Here is a 27,088-nt window from a genome sequence, read left to right as displayed (position 1 = left end):
GTGTTTGCACAAAAGATTTTAAAAAAGTTAAAAAATTCACAGATCTCGAGCATCTTGAGACATAGAAGGAAGTAACATTTACTGAGGTGCAGGCTTTAAACATACATTTTATACTTAGTTATAGGGTATAATATTTAACATTAAATTGGCCATATATGCCTGACCTGTTGAGTTATGTACTTACATTATTCCAAATGTACACACCAGTGTTAAAATCATTCTTTGTCTGTTTCTAGTTACTATAACTTCTAGGTAAACATGTCCGACATGTCAGAAATCATTTGAATGAAACTTTAATACATTACTTTGTCTGTGAACACTCTCTGTCTGAGCAGAAGTGGTTGTTTAACAGTGAAGACAACAACTTATTGTTTTGATGTAAGAGACCTCCTAATGGCAAAAAAACTATACGTTTAAAGATGAAATCAGTGGTTCCAATCCTTGTTGACTTGGAGCCCTCCACAAAAGGGGTTCACGACCCCTCGGATTTATCCTGTAACCCTTCTGAAGGGGATTGCACCCCCTGGTTCAGAAAGCCAGTGCTTTGAATGACATGAACTAAAATCAAGCTGTATATATATGTAAAGGAGTTGAAACTGGCTCCGTCTCCAACAGCTACATCAGTAAATTGCTGTATGCATGAAAATATGTCAACATCATATTATCTTACTATCCAAGTTATTCAGAGTGTTTGTACTTCTGAGCTCCAGCCAGTCAGGAGCTGGACGACTTACAGAATCACAAATTTACATCCATTAATCTCAAGCCTCTAAAATGCCACTCCACTGCACTTTATCTCATTTATGCTTATGAAATAAGCTCAAGTGCTTTTGGCAGCATTTTTTGTTAGTCATGCAATAAATCTCAAGTTGATTCACACCAAAATCTCAAGTCATTTCACACCATCTGCTGCTCTAGAATGTGCCTTTTTTCCCCCTTTTCTCTTCCTTGGACCACTCTTCAATTCATTTGTGAATTAAAGTGTCTCTGGGTATGAATTTGACTATTTTGCCACTGGTGCCACATGGTGAATATGGTATCAGGTTGCAGTGCTAATATAAATAATTTCCTAAGCATTAGTGAGGGAATACTAACAGTAAGTCTGCCTCAGGACTTGGTGTCACCATAAAATCATTATTAAAGGGGAAGGGAGGGTTTAATGTGCCATTGCGTTATTAGTGATTGTTTACACAGAAGACAAAGGCTTGATGTTGATTTGTTTTTTCAACATAATGGTGTGATAATCAGTCTGAAGAGGGCAAAAAAACCCAAACAAGACAAGACACCAATGGCATCGCCGATGGATAGCAGTTGTGATACTGAGTCAGCAGAAAGCAATGTGCTGTTTACATTGCTGACCTTTTTTTCACGGGGATGGTTCAAGGTGGGGACCCGTGTGTATTCTGAGAATCATCACAGTAACATCTGGCCATTGGATGCAGTGCAGCATCCTTCATGGTGATATTTCTCTTCTGCAGTCGGGGCATGTAACAGATAGAAGCAGCTGTTCTGATGCTGAAAATGAATTATGAGACACATGTAAAGACACGCTCAAGGTGAAGTGCATTTTTTTGCAGATAATTGGTGTTTTGTGGCTTTTTGCGATGTCAAAATCTCTGCCTCAACAATAAATTATCAATTTAGGGCTCAAATCTACTTCATTATGTTTGATTTGTCGTGCTTCAGTCAGTCTTTAGATGTTCCAGGTTGTAAATGCATGCTCTCTGTTAGGAAATGAACATGGTGGAATCAAATCAAGGTTAGGTTTCTACTTTCTGTTGTATGTTGGTCTTGCTGCAGTCTAAAGTGGCTAAATTCAGTATCATGAGGATGATTCATTTGATCCCCAGATTGTAAATGCACCAGATTACCAACTAGTCACATAGAGTTACAGAATTCCAACTCCTGTCCTGCGATAATAGTGGGATGTTCTAATGAGTCTCCTTGGTCTCCTGGTATTGTCATTATTATTCATGACTGCGCTGCAGGCTCACAGGTCGACATGAACCCTGCGTGGTTCTTCTGTCAAGAGAGTCATCAGACCAAAACATTCTGAGCACGAGTATGCATCTAGTGGATATGCAATAGATATACTGCACACTTCAAAAGGTGCAGTCATGTTCTCATAAGTTGTACATTTTCTCAAGACTTGTTATTCATTTCATTTCTAGCTCATTTCCTTAACATCCCTGTTGTTGATTAATCGACTAATTGACTTTGGCAGCTATCTATTGATCAATCACTGAGAAATGTGGCCTGCTCTTTAAAGTGTTTGTATCTGCTGTATGTCTTCAGGAGTAGTTTTAAAGTTAGAACCATCTGATTTGATTCCATCTCATTCATTTCCATGACACTGACCCTGTGTCAGCACTCTCCTAAAATGTGAGATGGAAACCAAAGTGACCCTTTCAGCTGTTGATTTGATCCTGAAGTGGGCACTGTGTCCATAAAGTGTTTACTTTATTAAAAACCATCATAATACTTCTCTCCTATTTAATCAGACCTTCCCTCCCCTCACGCAGTAAAATGACTTTTTACGACCGCTCAAAGGATGCAGTGCCCTTAGAAATATGCTTAGAAGGGAATAAAAGTTTAGCAACTCAATCCCGTCAGTAAACTTTTCTTAATATTATAATTGTGTCTCTGCAGTCATAAGCCACCCAAAACTGCAATTACAGTAAGTGAGGACACTATTTCAGCATTTTATTGTGAGACAGACGCCCATTAGGAAAATTACTAAGAAACTTGCAATCTGCTTACAAGACTGAGACTATTATCTGAAGTGTGTCCAGGTCCTACAGTTATGAGACTGTCTACAATACTCATAGTCATTGCACCGCACAAGCAATATGAATAAAAACAATTATCTGACAAATTTGTCATATTTTGGAGGGTGACTCATTCCATTCCAGCTAATGCAAGCAGATCTGCACCATGACAGAAGGTCCAGACTGTTTTATTGGCTTTGACTGTTTAAGTCATTTATTGAAGCTATTAAGTCAAAGATTTCTCTTTCAATTAAAAAAAATTAACAAGTGAAATAAAATAAGATTAAACTAAGAGTGAAAATTAGAATAAAAGTGCTAGAAACATAGCATTATGTCACTGAATTTAAAGGTGATTTTTTTGTTTTTTATTAAAACTCTGCTTATAAATAGAACTTGAAGAGTGTGAGTGTGTGTGTAAAGTTACTTTTGTCACAACCTGGCTCTGGGGCTTTGAAACATGGTTTGAAGGCAAAAACAAAATAAATTTATTGCTTAGTAACTCAAAATGGAACAAACTTAAACCAAACTAAAGAAAGGAAAAGGTGAGCTGTGTTTATTTGTACATCAGTAGTGAGGGTGCGTGTATGCATGAGTGTAACGTGTAGTGTGTGCGAGATGTTGCATGAATGTGTTGGGCATCTAGTAGGGCAGATTTGGTTATTAGTAAAATAAAGATATTTATTAATATCAGTAGATTGTGAATTAATGAAATTATGAACTTGAGTTAAAAATGATGGGGTATCCCTGGAGTCTCAATTTCAAACTACCTTAAAGTGAACTGTGAGGAAGTGAATCAGAGCGCTGACTATCAAAACCAGCTGTTATTACAATAATATGCACAATTAATCACAGTCCTCTCTCAAGAACACACTAACTAGTTTATTTCACTTTAGTAACACTGTATCAAAAACCAGTTATATTTTGTTAATAAACATGAATTATACAACTCAACTTACAACGTCACAAGGGTCACCTGCAGGTAATCCTCGTACGGCAGCATTGGAAAACAGCGGTAGGTGAAAAAGGGATGCAGGAATGATCTCTCACTTTCTTTTAGAAACAGGTGGTCTGTATCTTCCTTCTGCGAGTAAAAGGAGGATTGGTGGCTGCAGTCTCACCTGTGATCTGACCAGTCTGCTGCTCGTTCAGCCAGTTGGAGACTGTTTTAAAGACTTAGTTACAAGCAAATGTTTGTTGTCACCTCCTGCAGCAATCTGCGTCGCAGTGGAAAGGCAGCGTGTGCTGAATCCTATACTCTTCATGACATCACAGTTGCTCCACAGGAATTCCTTGAGTTCCAGTGCATTTCATCCAATGAGGAACGAGGATTCAGATTCAAACTGAACTTCACATCTGAGTGCGACTTCACACCTTAGTGTGAGTTTCCAAAGCCTGATGGAGCTTTGGCACATCTTTTTTGTTCAGGCATTTACTATTACATGTAGGCCTCTCTTTGTTCACCCACATGGTGCCAACAGATAAAAAGAACAAAAGCCTTACAACATAGAGCCTCTGCTCGATTCTCCTCTTCTGGAACCAGGGAACCATCACATTGTCTTCAATATGATTTTTTTTTTTTTCCTCCTGAATCATATGGACAATAATATCTTGAGTTAATTCAGTATACAGGCTCATGACCCATGAAATATCTGCACTAATGTGTTATGTGACAAAATTAACAAAGTTGAACTTTTCACAGATTTGGATGCAGCTCTTTTCTCGGATTGGATGCAGCTCTCTTTTTTATCACCTCGGATGGAATGATTCATGAAATCATTTAAGCATCATTTTCAGTGATACACTGCTTTTTAATGATATTATAATTATACATTGAAGATTAATTTGCTTGTGTGAAGCAAATGATTTGATGGATGACTTAGAAACTGGCATGGAGCGACACAAATAGTGAATCATGACAGAGCTCAGATTTGTCATTGTGCACTGAAATTACCAAAACCTGTGCTAACACACTGAAGCACCGCTGAACCTTCCACAGTGTTTACAGTGGCTATGAGGTTAAAGGCACAATGCATATTCAAAGAAAATAACACCACAATTAAGATCAGATTTAGGGATTTTTTTTGTTAATTGCCTTCCACAAACGAGTAATTGATTAATTGCTTATCTGTTAATTAAAATGGACCTTCGGAGCTCCCTGGACACCTCTCTCATCTGCCCCAGTTAAACTGCTGGCCTCTAATTAGAGATAGACCTAACGTGACAGCCAGCATTTGCAGCATCTTCCCCCTTGATGACACTGGACTTAAAACCTGACAGTCACCCAAATTTTAGTATGGTATCCCCTAATTACCTTGATTGTGCTGTGCTCATGAAATGAAAAAATGAAAAGGAAAGTCACTAGAATGAATTCAGGTGCCTCTCAGTGGCTGGGGACGGAGCACATAATTACTGTTTGCATGTCAAACATTTTCTGTTGCCTTGTGGAAGGCTGACTGCAATAATTTGGATTGTCCTCCTGCACTGGACTTGTGCTATATCAAGAGACAATAAAATTGTTAATGGATAAAAAAAACATGAAAATTACAAAAGAAAATGCAGTTTTTTGTAATATCCTATATGATCATAAGAATATCCCCCTTAGAGACAACTACACCCTTAAAAATAAAGGTTTGAAGAACCTAAAGGGAATCTTCATGGGGAAGGCAAAGAGAAACCGTTCACCAATTACTATTTACTATTAAGTTCTTCTCAGAATTTAGTGTAAATAGTTTTTGTCCAAGGTGCAATTCTATTTTAATTTTAAAATGCAATATTGAGTAAATTACTTCAAAAAAGTAATTCATTGAAATGATGCATTACTTTATTTTAGTTGTTATCATATTACAAATAGCTCTCCCTAAAAGTTGTCTACCGTTGTCTGCTAAAAATCCTGGTTATTTAATTACATGTTACTCCCCTCATCCCCTGGTCCAACTGGGGATGTAACACCCAAATAGCATAGCAACACTAATTCAATGTTGAAATTCCATCGGAATCATCGTTTTGGTTGAGGTTGAATATTCAAAGTTAGATAACATTGAATCAGTGCTGATAATTCTTTGCTTTTTCAATGTTGAGATTAGAAACATTGAATCAATGTTGATTCAATAAATTATGCTCTACACTGCTGTATTAACATCTGTCATGACGGGAGTTGTTGGAAAGTGACATTTTCAAAAATTTTCAGACACAATGCTTTACATTTACTATTTTACTATTATTGTCAGTGTTATGTTCACACTGTTTTTTATGAACAGACAGGAGCTGTAAACATGGCGTTGTGTGGACTTGTAGGTAACTCATTCATTTGACAGTCTTAGTGACTGTCACACTGCATCATCAGCATTCATCCTCGGAAGGAAATTGAATTCTGATGACAGACAGCAGCAGTCATAGAGCATTATACCGCTTCTTATGTGTTCATTTATCTTCTCAGGTGTCGCTAAGAGGCGATGGAGAAATTGTTCATTATGAGCATGATGCTGTATGTCAAAATGGCAGCTTCACCTCATGTCAATGACAAACAGGTAGACACAGCACAAACCAATCTTTTATTATTATATCACTTACTTTTGAAAGGTGGACTGCCTAAATATACTCTTTTTCACTTCTTTTGCACCCACATAGTGACATGTATAGATGTCACCATGGTTACTGCATAAAAAAATATGTTATTCATCCAGGTTGCTTCCTTCACAGTTCACACTGAGCAGGTTAATAGTAGCTGAGCTTTTGAATTTATACTAAGCACCATCATAAACACAAACAAGTGGGATCTGCCTTGAATGTGGAAAAATAAAAAGACACACTGGCTCCAGCACCATGATCGTGGGACACAAATCAAGTGGGTCTAGGTCTTCTAACAAAATGAATGTAAGGGAAATAAAGAGTCAATGAGTCTAAAGCATAGTTGCGTCAATTATATTGAGGATTAAAACATTAGATATGGGCCACAGAGACCACTTTGATGGATGACTGGACAATACATTTTTTTCTGTGAAACCGAAACTCTTCAGGATGTGGGCACTGAAATAAAGATCAACCTATTTCAGAGTTAGAGAATCCCCTCCAGGGGCAATGGGCAATGTTTCTGGGCTACAAGTGTATCTAGCGGATATCTGGAAAATGGATATCTAGGCCAAGAGTACGTCTGCAGTCTGATCTAAAAACAAGAGTAAAATTCTCAGGTATCATAAATTGACCATTTTTTATTTTGCAGTACATAATTGTAGCATTCTCATACCCATATAACAATGCTGGTGGCAACCTTACCTTGTACATACACAAATAATCATGTCGTCTGCATATAACCATAGACCTCATACATCACACTGCACTGTAGGGACTCTAGGTACTTCCATCACCCATCTAAACATGAGAAATGTGATAAATGAATAAAAGATGTTAATTTTAGTTTTAATAACTAGTGCAGTCAAGAGATTTTAAAAAAAGAGAGATCAATTAATTATGATCTGTAATTAATGATCAAATTAATCTCTTTTTTTAATCTCACCTAAAAATTTCTGAGAAAAGCCCTCATCTTGAGGTATTTTTATTTAAATTCATTACATTATTGTGGCAGATCAAAAGATTAATAAATGAAAAATAAGTGGCTTTGTGGCATCATGCCAAATTTTGGTGGTCACTGTAGTCCTGCATGGTGGCTTGTATCATGGGTGTATCACTACATTTAACAATGGTGCCGTTGGGGCGTTTGTGAAATGTAAATTTCCCATTCATCGGACAACCGACAACTCTCACATGCTCCTCCATTTTCACGTCTCCTCTCCGCTACTCAGCGCTCCTCACCTTGCCCTCCCAACTACAATGGGAGCCTATCAGCTTATATTAAACCATCCCAAACACAATGACAGCCAATCAATGTCCACTTCAGGGTGTGACTGACCATTGTTTTCCACCCCCAACAACTCAAGCGCAAGAAGCCCAACGCATAAAAGCAGATTTTATGAAAATGAAACTTGCATACATAAACAGTAAAGTTAGAGATTTAAAATTGGATTAGCGCGATTAAAAAACATAACGCGATAATTTGACACCCCTATTAAAACACACCTAGTGTTGGTCCATTTCTTTGTGCTTTTCAGCAGACCCATCTAACAACCTAATGGAATAATTTAGCCCAGGATTAGCTTTAATATTGTGAGCGATCACCAGGTGCAGACAGATAACAACAACATATAACAGAATTAATTAAAAAAAAGAAAAATGTAATTCAAGGAAATGAGAAGAAAATATTCAATACCACAGGTGGTTGAAGTTTCATATTCAAGCTTGCGAACATAAATTAGACAGAAAGGCTGATGTGCTGGAAGAAGACAGGAAGCCAGTTTGAGGTCAGAAAAGCCAAAGACAGCATCAAGTAAAATTAATTAGCCATCTGACTGTCAAAGGCAGATCTCGGAGCAAAGGTGTGTGGTTTTCAGCTCATGATAGGTTCTACTTTGAAAGAGTCTGAGATGTGAGCGAGCAAACATGAATTTCAGAATCACATGAAACGAGAGAAAATGACCAATTAAATCAATGTCTGTGAATCTGTAAAATGTGTTATTGGGAGTGTTGTCGAGGTAAAGATGCCTGATTCCACAGGCACACCTAGAATAACAGTGTAGAAAATGATCTGTAATCTGTCAGTCTGCACTTCAGCCATTTTTACTTGTTGCTTGTTTTGAGTGTTTTTTGCCTTCAGGTGAAACACATGATCAGGTGACAAATAAAAACATCCCATTGTTTAATGATGAACACCTAAGTTGATGCTTCATCACTGTCTTGTAGTGTAGTATCTCATGAGAGCCTCACATAGTTTACCTTTGAAGCCAAAAGTCAGCCTGGTAGTGTTAGTTTCATTTCAATGACAAAACAGACAGGGTTCATGAATACTGTATTTGTCACTGCCAACAACTCTGAAATAATGCCAGTTCACTTAATTCAACTGTAATACAACTGAATAGTTCCATTGTGTACATTATAACATGCAGGGCTGCTTGGATTATCAATAGATTTTTTAAATGACTGTCAACAATGCTAACATGGAATTTTAAGTTTGCATTAACAGGACTCCAGAAACTTTCATGGTACTGTGACAGAGCTAGCTGAGGAAAACTAACAGGCCAAAATCCAGAATGTCAAGGTTGAAGGTATTGCTTTAATGATCTGAGCTTTTGGACCTGTCTGAATGGTTGTTCCACATACACCTTGTAGCCTTCAGCTTTTTTCTTTTCTTTTTACCTTTGTGCTTTTTAAAAGGAGGGGAAAGAAAAAGGCAGAAAATGTACTGAAATTCTTTTAAATCACATCAAATTACAGGTATTTTCTTTATGGGTTGAAATTAAGTGTTCAGCTTGCTATGAAGTACATTTGGGATTTGATTTTACTTTTGCTTTTATTTGAACACTGCATGACCTCCAGGACACAATGGCTGCTTGGGATTTCATGTTTTTGAGGAGATGGAAGCAAGCGAAGCATGTAATTTTCATTGGTTTAAAGAGGCATTGTGTTTCCTCTGAGTCATTGTAGAAGAGAGGAAAGGCTATTGGCTTCAAAATTATAGACCACTGAAAAAGATTTGTCATTCTCATTTGCTCTGATGCTATGGCCATAAATATGCTATATATAAAGCTGTGTTGTTTAGTACAGACAAGCAAGGAACCGCACCTGAAGAAGATGAGAAGATCAATTCCACTCTCAGATCTGTCTTTAAAATATGAATCCAAGTTAGCTTAGCATGAAGAAATGGGGATAAACAAACTGCGGCTGTGTTCAAGGTTAAAAAAAAAATCAATCTCATCATTGCTATGAGGTTACCAAGTAACCAGCAGGAATTCCAGGAAGTCACATCTCAGGCATCATGACTTTAACCACAGACAGTTTTACACAGATTTTCCGTAGATGAAATAAACCAAACATTATGTGTTAATTAATGAATGTGTTAATTGTTTAGAAATTAGCAGTTAGTTAACAGGCCAGCAGGCAGTTTCCCTCTCCCACCAGTCTGTATGCTAAGCTTGAGATAGCTTCATATTTAATGGACATTTACAGGAATCTATTTTGAGTCAGTGATTTTCAAACTCAGCAAGAAAGCCAACACCCCCACCCCCCCAAAAAAAAACGATTTTATTTTTTTAGGTTATGGTCACACATACGCAAATGCAGGCAAGTGACAACTGCTTGTCACAGTGTTAAGTTTGGGGGCAGTCAAAGCAGAGACAGAAGTCTGTTTTGTCAGTGAAGGAAAAGGGGTTTTTCATCCCTTTATCCACAGTTAACAGGAAGTGAACATTCACCAGTATTGATTTTGCAGATAGGTGACTGTAGGTTTAAGCAGCAACCATCACTGTTTCAGCAACCAGGCTCCACTTAGCCTGCCTCAGGTCCATATCTTTGCTTATTTTTGGATTAGCTATGACGCAGCCGAGGCACGTCTGCCAAGATGCAAAGGCCAGAGCCACCATAGCTCTTCAGAAACTTGTGAGTGACTACGTCCATGTTTTTTATACAGTCTATGGTTTTGACCCTTTTTCTAACCATCATATCATAATGTCAAGACATATGTAAAGACATATAATTGGAATCTATGTACTCACTTAAAAATGACAGATCCAATTTGAAAGAGTTCAATAGATGCACCAAACTAACAAACTATCTAGTCTTAGACCAAACGAGGACTAAAATATTCAGTGTTTACAGATCAATCCGGCTACTGCTGAAATCCCTCTTGCCTTTTCTTTATATTGGGTTAATGAAGGTTAATCATTTGCAGTTTTTTTTTTTAATACTTTTTCTTCTACAGAGTACACCAACCTGCATCTCATAATGAGTGAAAACACTTCCTGCCTTGGAGGTTGTGAGTGGAAGTTTTGTACTGCAGGTCAGCAAGCAGTCCCAGTAGTGCAGTTGGGGTTAAGTGTCTTGCTCAGAGGCACCTCGAAGCCATTGTTACAGCTTTTAATTGTTGAGAGAGGTGCATCTTTCGTATTCCTTCCCTTGCTCACACTTTCCAACTGGCACACATAATACTGTGCTTGTACAAGTATGATACTTGAATTATTAATCAAAGTCTTATTTTTATTTATTTATTTTGCATTAAAAATCCCCTGCTTGAGGACTTTTTTTGTTAAAGATTACAGAGACCAGACTAGGGAAAAGAACACACTGACAGGAAATGTATCCGCAAGTGAAGATAAGAGCAACTGCAACAGAGATTATTACTGAAAAAACAAGACAATGGCAGTATATGCTGGCATTCACATATAGCTTAACTACTTTTTGATTTTTTTCATTGTTTATTTATTTTAATGCTCTAGGCAATTTTAGAATACAGGATGAACCAATCCAATCTTAAGTTAATGACAAATATGTTGTTTGTGTACTTTCCTCTTCCCGCAACAGATTTATAGATAGAGGTCAAAAATGTGTTTAACGCTTTAGACAGGGGCGGCTGAAATATGTCCTGTAGAGGCTGGAACTCTGCATCCCACAGTGCATGCCACTGTTAGGTAAACTCTCCAGGATTCCTGTCATGTCACTGAGGCCATGATATGTTCTGCTGGATGCCTGGGGTGCGTATGCCACACGGGTGATGCTTTTGCCTGTTAGATGGCTTGTGGTGAGAGCTAATCCTGTTGAAAATAGAAATGTTTCCTGCCTTGGGATGGAGAGAAGGGGCGCAAGAGAGATGTGGCCAGCCCCAAGGAGTAAGTCATCCGTGTGCACAAGGAGAGATAGCCTAATCTTGTCACATACACGGGGTAGTAGTAAAGACTTTAGCTCACGGAGATGATTTGTAAAATCTTGCACATGATGCAAAAAGTTTTATTTTTTTCTTCCCCGAGGCTTTGCTGCTGTTAATCCGTAATTCCCCTTTGCATACATTTATCATGTATATAATTTCATACTCTCACCTTTAAAATGCATTTTCTGTCAAGCCTACTGTTAGAATTTTTACACAGGACCTTCATCCATCAAGACAATTCTTTTCAAATGCTGACAGGAAGTGCAGTCCGTGTCATGCCAGAACTGGAGCTAGTATTTGATCATAAGTTATGTAATCATAGCAAATACACATGTAAAGCCATTTTGTCCATATTTACCACAGTATCAGGTTGTGAAAGTTGCATATATTCAGGTTACTATCTGTGTCTTTGGATTCAAGTTCATAATATTAGTTATGCATCATTGCTGCCTTTAGTCGCAGCTATACTTCAGAGTAACCTGTAGTATGTATTTGCTCCTCCGCATGCCATAGTGGTGGCACGGCGGCAGCATCAACAGTAACAAGTTCCCATCAGTGCGACAGATTGGCAGGAATAATCTTTGCGTGGCCAAGCTGATGGCTTTCAAGTGGGGAAACAATGGGCCAATTCCATTATCAGGCTCTGCTTCACTCCTAAAATAGCCAGCAGCAGTTTTGATGAGGAGCTGACTTCCAGGTTTCTCTCAAGCAGCTTCTTGTGCATTATCAGAAGGAAGCCAAGCATATTATGTTTGCTATTTCAGCACCTAATGGCATTAAGGCTTAAATACAGCTACAGGACTCGGCCTTACAGGCTGCATTGTCATTGGCATTTTGAAAAACTGGCAACAAATTCTTTATATATTAAATGGTGGTTGCCAGAAGTGGCAAAAATTAATGACAGAAAACAGCAAAATGTACAGCCCTAAAATATGTTTTAAATATTTGTTGCATTAGTAATAATTTCATTATTGCTGTGAAAGCCAGAACCAGAACTGGACAACGCTGCATGTTACGACATTGTCTCTAAATCTGATGCCAACCATCACTTTTGGAGGAAACACATTAAATTGTTTGACTGTGGGGTGAAAGGTTCAGCTAACAGGGCAAAAGCTAGACTGCTGCTGTTTCATATGCTGTGAAATGGGGTGAACATCTGGCAACATAGACAACTGTTAAGATTTAAATTCTGTAAAGAATCAGATAAAACATAACCTAGAAGGTTTTTAAACATTCTGACATAACTGCTAAATCTAGTTAACTCAAAATGAGTTGACTAAAAAATGGCTATTTTATTTCCAGTTTGAGATACCAAACGCTGAGATGAGGCCTGACTGTTCAAAGCTAGTATTGAGTCCTGAGCTGTAGGGACTTAAGCAAGAAAAGCACATTTCACATCACATAATTTGACATCAAACACGGTCCAATTTCCCTCATAAATTGTCCACCATTGTTGTGTCTATCCAGTTCTGCACAAAACTACAGGAATGGATTTTTTAAGCTAACTAACCCAAACAACATTTTTACAGCATAATTACAAACCTGGGGTAATCTGTATCCTCATAATCATTACTACTGATGGCACTATGGCTAGAACAAACAATTAACAAGCATGATTAAACTGAACAATGTGTTATTGGTGATATAAAAATGGGATAAAATTGTGTACTCTCAGCCACTTTGCCACAGTGAGCCAGCCAAGCAACCCAACAAGACACTAAAAAGCTATTTAGATATTCTAGCGTCTCCCTGGTTGTTAGCAAGGAGCAAGTTCAGAGAAAACAAACATTGATGATTCTCAACCTTTATTTCATCAGAAGAGACCAAATCCATTACTTTGAAATGAACCTCTGTGATGGCTTTTCTCCGTTTGTCTGTGTTCATACCATGTGTTGGCTTTTGAGTATCAGAAATGTTGCTCTATACAGAAAGTATCTGATATGAATTTGCAAAAGAGTAGCTGAGACAAATGCTAAATGCATATAATATCCATCTTAACCTTATCTACTCTAATAAGTTGAGTAACTATGTATCTATGTTCAGAATCTGCACCTGTATCATTGCAGCTGCTCCCACACTATGCCACTAGTGTGACATTTGAGCTGAAACCAAATATCATAAATGAAATGAATTGTTTTGCCAGTAATGAAGCAGATGAGATGTAGAACATCTTGCAGAGGTAGAACGAGGTGTTTCTATCACTGCCAACAACTCTGCAGACAAATTACTCCAGCACAGATGCTCCAGCACTTTGCTTTGGATCCAAGGTCTTACTTTTCCCAGCCAGGAAATCAAAGGAAGTTCATCCCTTCTGATTTAAAATGCAGCAGCCGTTCTGTGTGTATGTATCAAATGTGGACGATCAAATGTTTACCAAGCCATTCGGTGGTTGCTTACCTTTGTACTGTTTACTGATGAAGGTTAGCTGGTATCATGATATTATAAGAATCTGTTATAGAAATCATAACCAATGTTCACATCTTCTGATTTGTGTCTAGGTGTCTGATTTATTCATAATTATGGACAAATCTCTCATATAGACTACAAAATTAATTACTGGATATGTGAATATTAAGAATTTCTCCAGAAGTTGGTTTGTTATTCATTTTCTGTAATGAAGGGACAAATTAACTGTGGCATCCTCACGATCTTTTTGGAATTTTCAGTCTGATCGTGTCTCCCCCTTGAAGAGGGAAATGGAGCATGTGGTTATTACTGGCAGAAAGTGTGAAATCAAAAAGCAAAGCTAAGATGCTTTTGTACACTTTTGCAAAAGAGCTTTGATGCAAAGTTTCTATATATCTAAATGTAATGAATACTAAACTACATCTATTATCTTAAATGCCAGCTGTTTTTAAATTTATTTTCATTCTGTCTGAAGTACATTTAGGTTAGGTTTCTTTATTTGTCTCCACCAGGGAGAAATTTGTCTTAGAGATATTGAAGGTTACAGCACCATAAAACACATATCAACATACCACAAACAGTACAGACGTAGCAGCCTACGTTATACACATACCAGCATGACATGAAATAAAAATATAAAAAGATGGATATTCACAATACATATACCAGTAATATCTATCCTGCCATAAGTATAGCTCAGTCAAACATCCCCTAGAAATTATCACACTGATGAAATTAAACAACTGCGATCATTTCTGGTCATTTATGCAATCTTCACTATCTATCGAGTTGTCCTGAGGAATGAGGACATCTTTGCAGGTGGTGTAACGGGAATGGAATGAACTCAATTGCAGTACTAATGAACCAAGTATCATTTTACAGTCAGCAGACTATCACAGGTATAGAGCAAACCAGAAGATGGTAACAAAAGTAGATCTAGGTGAGTATGACAGGTAATGGATGTGTGAAACTCATGAGCAGACAATAGTCCAAAAGTTCTCAACAGGCTCAACGAGTATGATGAGGGGGAAATGGAGCAAACTCACTCACAAACTCTGGCTGGACTATGGTTCAGGTGAGGACTGCGTGAGGATCCAGACCTTGAGACAGAGGCAGGGACAGTAGAACAGGCAAGGTGGGTCTCCTCTCAGAGCAGGAACAGGCTGAATGCCACCCAGCCACAGGCAGGCAAGGAACAGGAAAACAGGCAATACTCGTAGTCAGGGACGGAAGGCTGGTGGATTTCCCGGGGCAGAGACGTGTAGCAAAGGTCGTAGGGAAGTTGGGTCGATACTAGGTAAGCAGTCCAGGGACAAGTGCTGGAGAGTCAGGCATGGGAGCAAAGACAATTTGGCAAAGAGTGAGAGTGGTGAAGCTGCATTAATACTGTGAGCAGGTGAGCAGTTCAGCTGATGAGAGGTGTGGCTAAGCAGCAGTGCAGGAGAGGGGCAGAGCAGGCTGTGACAGGTAGTTTAAAACTATAAACTTGCTTTTATGCTGATTGTTTAAGCCAGGGTTTTCTGAAAGCATAATCAGCTGTTTAAGTTAACTAAAGTCAGGCTTTTCATAATGTTAGCTTCCTTTCAGGTATATGACCCAGGGTGCTATCCTCAACATTTCTATACTAACAATGAATCAAATGACTCTCTCTTTTAGTTAGATAGCAGGCAGCTGTTTTCTGTGAAGAGCTCTCATACACCCGCTGAACCCTAACCTCTCAGCATCCAATAGCAGACAGACACAGTAAGTGATTAGTTGGTGACCATCCATCAAACAGCCAGAGATGACGACTGGAAGACGGCAAACCAATAAAAAGAATGAGATAAACCTCTTACTCAAACATTTTCCCAAAAGACAAAAACAGAATATGGGTATATTGAACAACTGTAGACCACATAGATGTTAATTCATGTACAAGCTTACATTTCAACACTAAAAAACTTCAAAGAACTTATTTTTTTTTACTTGAAGTAATACTTATCTTTCACAAAGCCTCTAAAATTTGAGACTACAAGGACCATATCAAATCAAGTGATACTGATTTTTCTGTTGAAAACCTCAGTAAACCAGCAACTGCATGTGCGTCAACTTTTTAAGTTACTATCAGCATGTGCTGAGTGCAGGGACTCTTGGGTTTATTTGGCAAATTCATAACAAAGGCTCCTCAGAAACCTGAGGGTGACGTCATTGATACTACGTCCACGTTTTATACTGTCTATGAAGCTGACTTCATCTTTCTTAGCAGTGAACAAAACTCCATTTTTACTTTTACACCTTCAGTTTTCTTTTAATCACAACCTCTAGTTCCTTCATTCACTTGCTATAAATATCTCACTCAGAGCTTTCATCTGATATATGACGCTTTATTTATTCTCCCAACATGCCATTTACATCACTTGGCTTAAAGTCCTCATAATCTAAAATATCACCTTCTCAGCACAAGTTCAGGACAGGTCAGGACACTGAAGAAGCTCTGAACAACAATCATTGATCTTGTTCGCTGTGATAGGAGTGGGCTGAGCAGATCCTCAGTCTGTCCTCAGTCAGGACACCCCCTCTTCATGTCAGGTGGCATGTGTGTCTGTATGAACATCAATATTGTGAAATTGCCTCTGATTTTGTGGAATATAGTTAAAGATCAACTTATTTAAGCAAATATATTGTACTTTAAACAATACAAAGAACTAAGACACCAACAGATGATAGAGATAGATGAGAAAAGTCTGGACTGCCTTGAAGGAACGGGTGGCAGAGCCAGGTGTCGCTCTGGTATAAGGGTGCTCAAGTAGGTAGGTGCAGTACCGAAGACTACTTCGTAGGCGAGCAATAGTGATTTGAATTTAATGTGGGCTGCGGCAGGTAGCCAGTGGAGCTTGATGAGCAGCGCAGCGGGGTAACATGACGTTATGGGTTGGTTGTAGACCAGAAGTCTGCAGAAGAAGTGGGCAACTGTCCAAGTCGAGATAGACTGAACAAGCACCCTATCAGGTAGGAGTCGACCAAGAAAGAGCCAAACCAGAGAGAGAATTGAGGAGGATGTGGTGGTTGGTTGTGTCAAAGGTTATATTCTACCTATTCATGCATGTCACTGTCATAACTGAAAATTCAGTAATACATGTTAGGTGGCATCAGGAATAATGTTTCCAACGTTTTTTGATTGTCACAGGTGGCTGAAGAATTGAAGAGGGTATGCTGTGAGGGTATGTGGATTAAAGGGAGACGTTACCCACCTCAAGCCTCCAGCCTCCCACCTTCTGCACAGTAAGCAGCTCCAGCAGCTCTTTGGAATCAGCAGGCCAGCAATTACTGCCTGTGAGTATTATTGCACAACCCGAATCATGAGAAGTTCCTGCTGATCAGCACGCGGTGTACAGAATTTAGTGGGAAATTCTGACATCTCTGACTCCAGTGCAGTGAAATGTGCTGGATTTGCAGGCCTTATCTGAAATATTTTAAAACGAGCCAACAACAGAGTTAAGGAAAGTCTGAAAAGAACAACATGAAGCCGTCTCACACATGATAGTGTGAGGATGCTTTCAACAGAGGCCGACTCATCTCACAGTAGTCAGAACTGACATTTAAAATGTTAAAACATCTGATCTCTTCTGAGTTGATGAGTGTCAGTTAACCTTCACCGTACCTCACATGTCAACCCTAGTATCTGTTAGAACGCAGGAACTTTTAGATGGTCTCTGAAGCACGGGACCACACACGGTACATAACCCCAAAACCCCACGTGAAACATTATTTTGGTACATGTACATTACAGAAGTGCAGCAGATTTGTTTTTTGTTTTTTTGGTTTAGGTGCTTCTAAACATGTAAATATGCCTTTTGTCGAGCTCGGCCTGCTCTGTGCAGACTGACGCAGGCTGCTCACAGCATCCGTCAAAAATAGAACAGCAGCGTTTTCCCTGCAGAGCCGAGTGGAGACCAGCTTCTGGGATGCTTCTGTTTGAATCATTGACTAGAATGGGCGGGTATAGATTTGGTGGCCGCAAATGCACACGGGATACGTTGCAACTGTGCCTGGTGGAAATTGGGGGGGGGGGGGTGTAATTACTGCCCGGGCAAAAAATGTTCATATATAGGAAGTGCTGCATTCACAGATTTACATAGAAATCATAGCCATTTGCATCCTGCACTTTGATGTCCAGTGTAAGTACATTTACTCAAGTATTTAGAAACATAAATGTTGTATTGTACTTAACTACTGTCACGGTACACAACTTTAATAATGAAACAAAATGGTGAGGGATGGACACAAAACAGCACAGGAGCAGGAAAAACTAAAGAACACACACAAAAAACAGACTAACCAGGCTTAAGAAAATCCAGGCAAAAAACACAAACAAAAGACAATAACCAGGGAAATAATCCAAAAAGGCAAAGGACAAGAAACAGGCAGTATCCAAAAACCAGTAACCAAGAATACACTGGGAAAACCGCTGGAGAATAGGACATACAGAAACAAGGCCTATACTACGGACAGACAAGGAAACACAGGAACTAAATAGACATGCAGGAACAGAATTATTTAGGGACGGATGAAACAAATCAGGGGCAGGTGCAGAATCAAAAAGGCAGGAAAACAAGGCAGGAAGTAGAATGAGGCAAGACACAGACGGGGTTGAACTACAAAATAAAACAGGAAACACAGAACAAACTGAAAACTGCAACAAGTACAAATTCAAGGCACTTGGACAGCACCGAGTATTTGCATGTTACGCAACTGTTTTCTTCTGCTCTGCTACACCTTAAATGGGAAAGATTGTAACATTTTACTCCACTACATTTGTCTGCAGGGTTTGGTTACTATGGTTGCTTTCCAGATTACATTTGTCCATACCCTTCCTGTCCGACATAAACCATGCATTAAGTGTTCCGTTATTGGTTTCAGAAGATTCTCTTATCAGGCTAAATGAACGGTGTAAATGTTTTGTAAGGCTGATAAATGCAGTAAAACAAATGAAAAACTTATTAGTGAATATTTTACTGATACACTTTTGCATTAGATATATTACATAACAAGTTGCTCATTATGTTGACAGAAAACATGATCCGAGTGCAAAATGAACATCATTTCTGGTGGTTACTCCACTTATGTGCTAAACATCACATACAATAACTTATTGTTACTATGATTGCTGCAGTGGCAAAAGATTGACCTCTGTTTGCCAGTCAAGTCATCACTAGCAATGCAATCTTCTGGTCTCAATGGTAATGCAATTTGATAAACATTAGAACAGTAACACTTTCTGACAACATGCAAATGAATTATTAATCAGCACTGAAGTGATTTTTACGCCCTCCTGATACAGACCGTCTGTGCTGGCTTTAACTACAGGAGATTTCAGCATGTGATCGAGGTTTATGTCAGCGACCTGATCCGTAAAACACATTTATGCACTGATGGATAAATAGTCTTACCGAGTTCAACCGGTATGATTGCCATAATTCATGTCAGGTTATATAGAGATGGTATGTGATTCCTTCATTGTACTCCATAAGAAAGATTAAACTGCTGACCTCTATAATGTGCTTATAACCATTGCAGGGCAGCTGTAGCATTATCATCATTATCATCAATCAATTCAATTCACTATTTCAGACATGTGGAGCATAGAGGGAGAAAGATAACAGACTGGAAGAGGTATGAGATGAAATATAAAAACAGATATTTGTCATATATATCATCGTCTAATAACCAACACTCTGAAATACAGCTGAGTCGCCTCATAATTTCACACGCCTGCATCTCTTTCGATATTTTATTCTCCATTAAAGCCCAGCGATCCATTTAGATTTTTCCACATCACTCTATTTTTACTAGCTCATTGTTTAATTATACCTCTTCTGATGACTACCTCATGTGAGCTCACCGTTCCCAAACTTGTTTCAATTGATTCTTTTTGCTGCAGATTGCCAGGATATTGACTGAAACATTTTTGTTGTTGTTATGGTTGTTGTTGTTGTTTTTTTTTTATGTCAGGCTCATCTCAAGTTGGAAGAAAAAGAAAAAGAAAAAGTAGTTGAGATCTATTGAGTTACTGTACCTCTGTAATATGTCCAGTGGAGAAGCAGATGTCTCTGCTTTTCAAGGGAGGGGCATTACAGGAAGTGCCATCACTTCAGCTCCTCTGTGTCAATTGCTTCAAAATGGCCAATTTCCCCTCCAGGATGTGTGTTTTCACATTTTTATCATCCCCTGCCGTAGTTATGTAGTTGAACTTAGAGCCATCAGTCACTGATGCTGCGTTGAGAGGAAGCCGATGTGCAGTAAAACTGACGGACGGCCTTCTGCATGACTGAAGATGTATGAGGCATGCAGGGGAGCTTGTGGGGCCTTTTTTTCATTGTATTTTTTAGCACTGCCATGAGGTGCCAACAGGGAAAGTAACTGTGCTTACCATGTGCCTGATATATATTCTGCTGCACAGGATAACTGCCATGTACAGCATCAGAAAATGATTCATCATTTGCATAAGAACAATGAAGCGACACCTCTCAGTGAGCTCTAATGAGAAATGTTCTTGTTCGATGGCTTGCGTACAAAAAAAAAACATGACTTGACCTTTGAATTCTGAACATTCTCCACTGCGTGAAACTGCATCCATGTCCACAAGAAAAGAGAGGAATGTACGATACATCATACCGAGATGCTCTGAAATGTCATTTAGTTAATGGTAGTCTTGATTCCACCAGCCTTTTTAGTGAAATCTTAAAGGAAAAGCCAAAGTCCAGACTTTTTTTGTGTGTTTTAAGCACAATGTTGGTAAAAATAAGCTTGGGCCTCGTCTTGTTTTCGTTGCATTTCAAACAAGCTGCCCCGTTGAATGCAAGATTTATCTGTACTCATCATTAGACACGCTGCCTGTATTTGATTGATCTGGAAGTCATGAATTTCTCCTCAAAGAGCGGTTGAGCGAAGCAGCCTGTTTATTTTCGGTACCTACAACATAATTGGTTTCTCATGCTTTAGGGCAGTGCTCCTTTCTTTGTCCAATTAGAGACGATTTCCCTCCAGATGGACCCCTCAGTTCTCAATACAAGTTGACAGAAGACGATAATTATATCCTGGTTACACCAAAGGATGTTTTTACACCAAGCGTTTAAAATCAAATATGCTATACAGAAATCTTCATTGGTATTTTTGGAGAATCCATGTAAGCTCAGTCAGAGCTCTCTCAGAACAAAATACTTTACATAATGTATCAGCCTCGACTGACATTCACAGTTGTAATAACAAATACAACAATTTTGACAGCAGTACCTCTTTGACGATAAAACAAAGACAGAGCTAGTGTTGCATATTTTTTTTATCCAGTCTGGTTTCCTTTGTGCTGTCTGATCAGAAATGTGCATTTAAACTAATTAAAGGAAAGTGCCACCACAAAAACATGCATCGTTGTTAAAAACAGCTTTGGGTGAAGCACTTTGCAACCCGTCGGCCTCATTTCTTGTTTGGTGGTGTATTTTTAGCCCAGTGCTGTCATCGTGGCTGATAGAGTTTAATAACAGAAACATTTTTTTTCCATCTTTATCTACAACACTGACTCAACGTCAGTCCATTCCAGCCTCACCATCATGTACACATAGGAAGGATAGAACTTGCTTGTATCTTAAATACTTCATTGACTATGTTAAGCCTCAATAGACCACAATGTGATGTCTTAACAAGCTGCTGGCTTTTTGTTACTGTCCTAACCTGCAGGTGTATATTAAAACTATAAAAAGGCAACGACCACATTTCAAAACACAGGCTTCCATTTTCATGGCAGTTATGGTCCATATTGGCCAAAATATTGCATCAGATGAGAAAAGTAATAAATTCACTGATTTTGGATTTGTATGTGTAGGATTTAGTGGCATCTAGTGGTGAAGTCACCCTCTCCTTCTGAGTGTTCAGCTTTTTTTAGTTTGGAAGATGACCCACGATGTCTGTAAATATAAAAGGTTCAACAAGCTAACAAGGAGTTGTGCATATTATATTTCATTTCTGCCATATTGTGTAAATAGAAACCCATGTTTTACAAACTGGACAAAGTACGAAGATGAACATAAGATTCATGTTATCATTTGATATAATGGTGGGTGAAGGGAGAACCCACACAGCTCATTGCTTTTAATTAGCCCCTCCTTTTCAGTCTTGTCACTGCAGCCTTTACAGATACAGTACATACTGCTGTGAAACTAGGAAACTAGGGCTTCCTGTTTACAGTACTCCCTAAAAGCAGCAACAAAAACTGTTTTTGTTTGTTATTTCAGCTTTATAGAGTCATGATATCTGCAGCCTATCAGAATAGGAGCAAACATCCTGTAGGCTTTTTCCACCATTACATGATGCAGAACATGTAAGTGCACTTAAATTAATGTTATGTAATGGTATGTAATGTTATGTTTCATTTACCTTAAGATAATATGTAATTACCTCTGGTTGCAATACTACCAGGTTTTTATGGTAGAACAGCTTCTGCCATTGATATAGTTACCTAAGATAGCTGCCTGGATGCAGCAGAGTTTTCTATCTGTCTATTATTATATGATCAATTTCAAAGAAAGATCCTTCTAATGTCCTGTGCTACTCCCTCCTCCCACTCATCTCCAGTTGTGTATTCAGTTGGCTTGATAGATGGAGGCGGCATGTTTATTTGTCATGAAGTATTCCAGCATTTGAGCCCTTATTAGCACATGATATGTAAGCATGCTACCAAAAGCACCACGTCCATGACCTTTAATATGCAAAAGAAAAACTTGCAAAAGACAACCTCGGTAAGAAAAATCTTTCATTCATGACCTTGCCTTAGGCATTAAATACTGTGTGTCAGGGTCGCCACTGTTTATCCTTGTTCCATTATTCTAGCTGCAAAGGTTCAGTGTCATGTGAGCATTCACTGAATGTATACAAGCTATCAAGGGCTTTCACTGTCCTCATCCTTCTGCTTGGGCTATTGGAGGGAATAGTAACGTCTGGAGGCGACAGGTTTGGAAGACATCGTGGTTAAAATTGAGAAATGCTAAGATGCAACATATAGAATGTTAAAAAGCCAGTCACCAAAATTTCTATAGTTAAATTCAGTGTGTGCTTTCAAGTATCACATATTAAAATAACATTCATTACATTTAGATAAGCTGCTCAACCAGCTCACCAGTGTGTGAAAAGGTAATCAGAGCAGCTTCACATTCGTGCTCAGCGTAAAGTGCGCTTCAGTGATTATGAGACGTTCCAAAGCTTGTTCATGCATGGCACAAATGGTCTAACAAGGTACTGCCGCCACAGAATGCTGTGTTTTGGTCGAGGTATGGGATTGTTGGGAAAATTAAAGAGAGTTCTGCTGTGAGTAAAATTTGAATTTTTAGGATTTTATTTTTACGTGTGTTTATTTTATTCAAATCTTATGACCAAACCTTTTCTGATGACTTTACCATCACAGCTGCTTTGGTTTGCCTGAACTCAAATATAACATCTAAATAATTATTATAAATGATGTGCTGTTTTTATAAAGTCCAGACAGGTGATCAGACAGAATCTGCATCTCAAAGTTTGTGATTCTTTGTTTATTGTTGCCGTTTTTTGCAGTACTTGCTAACATCTGTTCCATATTGAGATTTTTATTCAGTATAAATAAATAACATATTTGGTCATATGATGTTAAAGATAAGTGATGTTGGCAGATCAATCCAAATACCATTCAGCTCTCCATACCACATCTGTTATTCTTTTCATAAAAAGGCAAAAAATAAATAAATAAACCATTAATTTATGGGGAGGTCGTGTTGCCCAAGAGTTTAGCTTGACTTTTGCAAAGTCTTCTCTGCTCACAGAAATGAATATCAGTAAGTTTCTTTGCCTCTCAGCTCGACCTACTTTTGACACGAAAAGAAAATGATAAGAGAAAAATCACCCCCATGCGCAGTCTTTTCCCTTCCTGTCAATAGCTACAGATTGCAGCTCAAAAGTAGCCTTGTTTTGCATTTTTGAAAATAAAGCTGAGGCAAAATAGGCGCAGATCTCTCGGAGCAAAATGTGTGTTTGTGGAAGATTTCCTCTAATCCTTGCTGCTAAGCACAAAACGAGAATCCAAGGTCAGCTTTCCAAAGTATGCAGGGGCCATATTTCTATCATGTAAAGGGATTTACAGGGTTCAGCTTTGTGGTACATAAGTGCTCTTTTACCATTGTCTGCACACAGCTGGTGTACATACTGGCGCGAGCACACATACGAAGTCTTAACACAAAGCAAAGGCAACATGCTTGAAAAGGTACCACCTAGGGAACGCTTTGAGAAGTGTGTTTTTGTACAGCTGCACAGCGGTGGCAAGTGTTCACTAAAGCCCCAGACACACATGTTACAGATTAAAGGAAACATCTACATTTTTTTGTCATTTTATCACGTGTTAAAGACAAAAAAAGACTTAGTGTATCGCAGAAAAACGGAGGCTCCTGACGCTGAAATGTAGAATAAATGAACAAGCAGCCAAGAAGGCTCTAATGCTGATCAAAAGAAAGCTGATTGGAATATTCTTGGAACGCACAAGTACCTTTAGCAGGGACGCCTGTCTTGTGTGTCTTCAAGTGTTTAGACATTATACATGCCAGCAGTTTTGCTGCAAGCTGTTGCCATAGAAACAGGCAGTGCATTTGTTTATACAGGAGTGTTTACTAATGGAATATGAGGATACACAAAAGCTCATCATCAATAAGAGCACAACTGGGATTTCAAGTATTATCGGTGTGAATGTCAGCACACTCATTGACACTCAGCAGGACAAGACATGCAAACACATGTTATGTTTTCCTATCTGTAGTTTTGGAGTATTTGTTGCACATACTTCATTATTGGGAGTGATATTAAAATGTCCCTGGGAATTAATCTCTATTGCTTATGATGTATGTTTTAATGGTCTTCTAAATGGATATTCAATAGCCATTAATCTTAAAATATGAAATTGCTTTTGTAATTAATTCCGTGAGGATCTTGCTTAGGAGAACTGACAGTAGGACGTCAATGTGTTTGCTAAATGAATGAACAATCACAGTAGGCAGTGGGATACCAGTATTTCATTTTGAGTTTTTATCTTATGTCACAAGTTCAATTCTACCCAAGTGCTTAAACTGGGCAGAGATGTCAGATAGTCAGATATGGAGCAGTTTGTTGGATTTATGTTTAGAGTTTGCAAACAGAATTTGGGCTCATGGATGAGCAAAAACTTCCTTCCTGTAAAGGTTTAGTCTTATCTCGTGCACACCGTGGTGAGATTCTGCTTTTAAAACGATTGTGAAGTATCAGTGCATGAAGGTCATCGAGCCTTGTATTGGTGCATGCACTTCACTACCAAAGATTATACTACTCAGCTTCATCCAAGGCTGGCCGTTACGGTTTAGAGCTGATTCTACATCAAATATTGATGCGTTCAACAGACAAGAAATGGCTTATAGTGGATAGAGTACAACCAACAGAGCAGATGCAGTTCAGGGGCTGAATCTGATGCCCAATTATGAATTACAGTTCTAATAAAGCATGTTAAACAGCAGTATAACTATATGGTAGAATCATATATGCTTCACTTATCAGAGATTTGCTTTTTCCGCGATCCCCCAAACCAGTCAAAGTTTCCTCGGGCAAAATACTGAACACCAAATTGCTTCCGACGGCTGTGCTGTAGGTGTGTGTGTGTATGTGGGAGCTTAGTATCACCATGAGTGCTTTGGATATGAAGTGCTGTACTGCTCCTGAGGAGCAATTGGCACCTTGCATGGCAGCCTCTGCCTTCAGTGTATGAATGTGGAAGTGTAAAAGCACTTTGGGTGCTTCTGTAGATCAGAAAAGCTCTGTAAAAAGTACAAGCGCATTTCCCATCCATGGCCACGTCTCTGTGTGTTGTGAACACTGGACAACAGTTTAGTTTATTTATCTCTGTAAGAGATTTTTTGAAGATTTGTCAAAAGTCCTCCTTGACACATGGTTTTGATTATGTTAATTTTGTTTTTGACATTCGGCTGATGTTTTTATCAGGCTTGATTTACAATAATTGAGCCGGATGGATTTTAGTATCTCATTTAAGGTCAAGGACAAGTTGACTGGGCAAAACTGTCGATGAACACATGGGCTATTGTCAGTTTGATCTGGCTGATAATCCTTGCTCAGGCACTGTTTGAGGTCCCCATGCTGTGCATGTTTGTGATGTCTATTCAAAATAACACAACATAATAATATTATACTTTTACATTTCATACAAGAAATGCAGCTCATAGTGCATTGCAATAAAGAAATGACATGCAAAGGCATAGAATGCTATAGTTCCTGTAACATAAGATGGCTGATACAACGCACTTTATAATAATAATAGTAAAAATAAGTAATCAATTGAATTCATAATATAATGATTGTACTCTGGATAAGACCATTTTAATCTTTGAAAAGACCACTCACCACAAAATAATCTATACTATGAATGCTTTTCTGAGAACGTCTTTGTATTTCTATTTAAAGATAAACCATGACAGAAATGCACATTCACCAGTGTTCACTGTAAACTGAACCAATGATGTAACTCCACTGTGCACGAAAGGAACCTGTGAGGAATAAAGCCCGGTCAACACAGGAAGCCATTATTCACTCATGTTTTGTTGTTCAGTCTGCTTTTACAGGAAGAAGACAGAAGAGATGAAGAAACTTATTTCTATCAGTTCCCACCTTTGCCTCCACTAACTGCATCATTTTCTATTATACAGGAGCAAACTATTCTATTTCTGTAACCTGATTAATGTGCCCCCACGCCTCTCAACCACCTTGCACACACACACACACACACAACAATGTAATGATTCCTGTCTTGTCTCTGGTATGACCTCGCCGCATTCTGCAGAATGTGTAGTTTGTCTCTCGAGCCTGCCTGGGAAAGACACCTCAGAACCTATGAGGCACTTCATATGGCATTTGTATTGGTGTTTGGGTGTGATGGACGTTTCTTTTTTGCCAGGCTCATTCAACTAAATTGCACTATTCCTAATTCCACAACCACGTGCCTATACTTTCTAGGGTGGACATTTTATATTTCCTATCAGTGTCTTATCTAGATGCTGCATGTTTCCCCAAACGTATTTATTTTACACCTATGCTTCCAAAGGGGGGTGTTTTTTTTTTATTATTGTTTTTTTTTTTT

The 27,088-nt window shown here is 38.6% G+C and overlaps 1 protein-coding gene across 1 annotated transcript in view; it reads left to right on the top strand.

Moving 5' to 3' along the window:
• The window catches only part of lingo1a (leucine rich repeat and Ig domain containing 1a), a 128,819-nt gene that overhangs the window by 50,096 nt on the left and 51,635 nt on the right, over positions 1–27,088 (top strand). Inside the window, exon 2 of the mRNA XM_019276648.1 lies at positions 17,090–17,235. The gene's annotated coding sequence lies outside the window, so the exon portion shown is untranslated. The remainder of the gene's footprint in view (positions 1–17,089; positions 17,236–27,088) is intronic.

The sequence above is a fragment of the Larimichthys crocea genome, chromosome XVI, assembly GCF_000972845.2.
Source record: "Larimichthys crocea isolate SSNF chromosome XVI, L_crocea_2.0, whole genome shotgun sequence".
In the NCBI taxonomy this organism is placed as follows: domain Eukaryota; kingdom Metazoa; phylum Chordata; class Actinopteri; family Sciaenidae; genus Larimichthys; species Larimichthys crocea.
This window is presented reverse-complemented; position numbering and strand designations above follow the sequence as displayed.